At 35.4% G+C, this 4,816-nt stretch overlaps 1 long non-coding RNA gene across 1 annotated transcript in view; it reads right to left on the bottom strand.

Moving 5' to 3' along the window:
• Positions 1-3,034: 3,034 nt before the first annotated feature.
• Positions 3,035-4,816, bottom strand: part of LOC122177134 — a 28,209-nt gene continuing 26,427 nt past the window's right edge. The window contains exon 3 of the long non-coding RNA XR_006177958.1: positions 3,035-3,179. This is a non-coding gene — a long non-coding RNA (uncharacterized LOC122177134). The remainder of the gene's footprint in view (positions 3,180-4,816) is intronic.

Below are 4,816 nucleotides of genomic sequence, written 5' to 3'. Positions count from 1 at the left end.
GGTGAGATCTAATGATGTAACAAAAAACTGATAAAATGTTTTGTAATTGCTTAGCTGTGAAAGAGACTATAATTAAATTTCACAGGACATTAAATGTTGATCTGTTTACCACCATTTACACAGGACTTGCAGAAAGATCTTAGACTGCTGTTGCTGGTGGCTCCTTTCCCATGAGATTTCACCCCATACTGATCTTTGTTTGTCATCCTCCCCAGTTTCTCTCCTCTCCCACAGAATAATGTTCCTAGATCCTTCTCCTTTCCAATTAGTTGAGAGGCTTGTGGCTTCTTTCCATCAGCGTCACCCTTGATGAAACTCCTGGTCCTGTTCTTTCCAAGAGCAGGAGAACAGATTAAGCACTGACCTGAACTCAGAGTTGCACAACGATTCGGAGCTACAGGATATAGTTACAGGAAAAACAATGCAGTTTTTTCAGATTTTTCACATTTCAAATATTTTTGTGTGAATTTATTTGTTTGTTTGTTTGTTTTTCTGTCATGAGGATATGAGGATAAGTGAGAAAAAAGTTGCAGAATAATATCACTGAGATAGCATCTGCTCCCACGTATTATGGTGCATAGAATGAAACACAGAACGGTCATATTTGTATGGAACAATGTAAGTAAAGCTTGTAAAAAAACCTGATCTTCCTGGACGTCAACAAGGCCTTTTATATGCTCTTAAGAGTAAACTCAGGTTGCTTCTGTAATAGAAGCAGCCTCTGCCACTCTTGAGCAGGAAAGAATTAGGACAATGTTTCTGCCTCAAGAATACAGTACAGGGTCCTGAGCCTGTCTTTAGTACAACGGGTATGGTTTCTGAACATGTGAGGCTTCTGTAAAGCTCACATGAGAAGATCCTTCTGCACACAGAATTTACACTGGAATTTGACTGTCCATTCCACCGTAATATCAGCCACGAACTATATGAAACAGAAGTTTAAAATGATATTAAAACTGGAAAGAAACAAAAGGTAGTGGAAAATTCTTCTCTTTGAAATAATTCAGCTTTCTTTTTATTGCATGATTTTTTCTTTTGGGTTTTCTCTCTTGCTTATGTTTGCATAGTAAGAAGGGTTTTTTTGAAAAAAAGCTCATGTTAAAATATATTTATTTCAAATCATGCTGCTCTTACTGCATTTGCCATTGTTAAATATATAACAAGATTTCAAAAGGTTAAGTTCTATGAGGCCTTGTTTTAGGTAACATTATATTAATGAGTACTAAAATAAATGAAAGCTCTGTGGAAACAAGAGTCATATAACACACAGTAACTTCATCTGCATTTCCTTTAAGGCTTTTAGTAACTAAAAGAAAGCTCTCAATGTTCAAGGAGGCAGTTTCTCATAAGAAAATGATAGACTGTTTACAGCATTAGAGCACTGTCCAAACATTTTCTCTGTTTATTCAATTACCATTAACAAGGCCTTGTTAGATGTGCAAACAAAAACCCAATTAAAAGAAAAAGTAATAAATCACTTCACCTCACCAGAGTTTAGTCATATATCACTAAAGCATATCAGAACTATGGTATTGAAATAATACACAGTGCTACAGGCAATTAAATACAAAACAAAGCAAAACAAATCTTATCCAAGGAAAAGCTGGGGAAGTACAATAAAAAAGAAGACCTAAATGAAACTTCCAAGCAGGACTGTTCTACATTTATGTCCTCAAAGGAGGCACAAAGATTGCATCTGCTCATTTGGAGAAATCTATAATGAAATATCACTTCTTGCGTATCCTTCCTTCATGAATTTTTCCTTAATTTAGCAAATATACCCTTTTTACTGAAAACAGGTTCCTTACTGTTTCTACTGAACTTCTCACTAGTTAAAACCCAGAAAACACTGTTAGCAATACTAGCACTATTACCAGACAGCATGTTTGATGTAGACTTGTACAACTGACTGTTTAGAAGTCAGTAGAAACTGTGCTAACGGCAGAGCATTCAGCCCACTTTACAATAGAGCACAGGTAGGATTTAAAGCATGATCTGTAAGATTAAAAGTGGGAAAAACATTTTGGTAATAATCTGTCCCCACTGGCTCATAGGCAGCAGGCTGGCTTGCTTTCCAGTCTGAACATGGCTCTTTACCATCAAAGGACAGAACCCAGTGATTTCCTACACAAAATTTAATTCCCACTTCCTAGACCTAAAGCTGGGGTTAGGGGGGGATATTTTCTGATAATAAAGGAAACAGATTTATTAAAGAATCATATAAGTTATATATCTATTTCATGTTTTACTATGGCTGGCAGCCAAAATAAAATGTATACATCTGCTTCAAAGTAGAATTCAAAGGATGTAGAGAACTAAGGAAATCTAAATCTCTCCACAGAGAAGCAAGAAATCTGTTGACTTCTGAAGTCTTCAGTCTACAAAGTAAATATTAAACTAACTAAATTCAGCATTGTCTTACCTCACAATTTACTTTCAGCCTTATTTTTTTCTTTTCAAGTAAAATAAGAGCACTCTTTCATCATACATGAATGAGCTATTTGTTTTAATAGAAGAAAATGCTTTCATTCTATTTTAAATAATTCCTTTTGGAATACTTCTGTATGACCCTCATTTTATTCTTTTCTTTCTAAATTAGAATGGTGTTCATTCACTGCTGTTGTTGCAAAGTCTACAGATTCAGTTCTTCTTAGAAAACTTATGTCAGACCTCCTTATTGACACTGATTTTTCTTTGGAATCCAAATTCAAAAATGTTTTAAAAAAGTGAAATAAAATCTAATCACTGCATTCTGAAGTAGGTCTGAAATATGTCTGAATTTTACTGTTTGTTTGTTGTTTTTTTGGTTACCTCAACAATATTCTCAGTTAGAATGGATGAGGGGAAACAAATAGTTCTTCACAAACTATGACATGTGCACATACAATCCAGGGTTAGGGTTAGGGTTAGGGTTAGGGTTAGGGTTACATGGATTCAAGATTTAATAATGATGATAGTTCTGTATAAAATCATCCCTCTAGTGGTGAACACAGAATTATCACTCTTGCCCATAGAAGCAGGATGTACAATGTGGAAGGATATAAGGAAAATTCTAATTGTTCTTTTAAGTTTCAAATTTTTGTCATATTTCAGTCATTTTAGAAATGTATTGTCAGTTGTCCAGTCCTTTGTTTTGTTAGCTGATTAGCTCATTCCTCATTCTGCTCACATCTTCTCTCCTAAAAGAAAAAACAAAACTCACTTTAAATAAAAACTAAGAATTTTCAATACAACAGTTTTCTACGCCTTGGATTCACTTCTTGATGTTGCTGCTGACAGGCAGCTGTGTCTGGGATGTACCAGCTAGCTCTAAATTTCATTTCTGAGACTCTTTATGTGATCTTTTAGTCATAAAACTCCTTATCTGATAATATAGCCAAACCTGTATCTGAGAACATAGTCCAAAAACTATCAAGTTGAACAGCTTGAGTATCTTGATCATACAAAGATAATTGCAGAGTGGTATTTAAAGCAAATACAGTAACAGAAATACAATGTCTTACAGCTTGTTTTCCAGGCAAAATGTTTCTTTTTGGGGGGGGATAGGAAGGAGTGTTGATGTTGTGGGTTTTTTTAATTGTTGTTTTCTGTATGTTCTCTATTCTTACAGTAACACATATCTGGACAAATTTCTTTGCTCCCCCGTGAGTGGACTGTTTCCAGTGGGATCTTAATTTCCATCTTCACACAAGCATCTCCCCAAATACCAGTTCAGGGAATAGCTCTGTGGGTTCTGAAATGGACTGAGATGGAGTTCTAAGTATCCCTGGGACCTAGCTTGTTGAAAGTACCCATGTCTCACAAGAACTGAGGAAAGATGTGGGTAAAGTTTACTGTTACAGAAACAGCATCAAATAAAAGACATAGGCATCATTTTATCTTTTCTCCTTTCACTTACTGAACAGTCTTAATCTTTAGCTATGAAGTTTTTTTCTCTTTTGCCCTTCTGATTCTCCTTCCCATTCCACTGTAGAGAAGTGACTAAGTAATTTTGGAATGGTTTACCTTACAGCCAGAGTTAAACTAGCACAAATTGATTTTCAGACCATTATGATATCTAGGGTTGAAAGTGCCATGCCTATTGTTGGTCCTTGCTTCCAGTGAAAATGGCTTTGGATAGGTTCTTTGTGATACCTTCAGAATATCCTTAAGATTATCAACAGTTGCACACAGGAAAAAGTTGATTCACCTGCATGATGCAAAAGGCTCTAGAGCACTCCTCAAGAATTGGCCTTTGACCAGAAGAAACTCTTCCTTCAGAGGCTAGCCCTTAAATGAGCCCAGGGAAGTGTCATGTGGGAAGCACAAGTGAACTGCTTGCACCTGTGCTTCCTGGGCCATCCAAATGCTGGTGCCCATGTGACTTGTACAGAAGCAGAACATTCAAATACAAACAAATACAAAATACAAATACAAATGAGAGGACCATGATTTACAGAGGTTTTGTGCCTATATGCAGCAATTTCTACTAAAAAAAATGTAGCTTACTTTGGAGCAATTTTTTAAAATATTGTCTTAATTCAGATAACAGATATGAAGAGAAAAAAATACAATAAACATGGAAATAACAAGTGAGACTATTTCCATTATCTAACTGTTTTTCAGAAGTGTTGAAGAACAGCAAAGAAATATAACACTTAACATTGCTAAGAATGACACCTAAGGCAGCAGTAATTTCATGTAAGGCAAATCCTCCAAACCTGTTGATACCAGTGCACCCAAGCAGTGCAATTTTTTTTTTTTTTTTTTTTTTTTTTTTTTTGTGTGTGGGGGTTTTTTTTTTTTTTTTCCAGCAATTTAGGAGAGTATTCAAAAA

This window comes from Lagopus leucura, unplaced genomic scaffold (assembly GCF_019238085.1).
Source record: "Lagopus leucura isolate 7727_CA_CO unplaced genomic scaffold, USGS_WTPT01 Super-Scaffold_810, whole genome shotgun sequence".
Lineage (NCBI taxonomy): Eukaryota > Metazoa > Chordata > Aves > Galliformes > Phasianidae > Lagopus > Lagopus leucura.
This window is presented reverse-complemented; position numbering and strand designations above follow the sequence as displayed.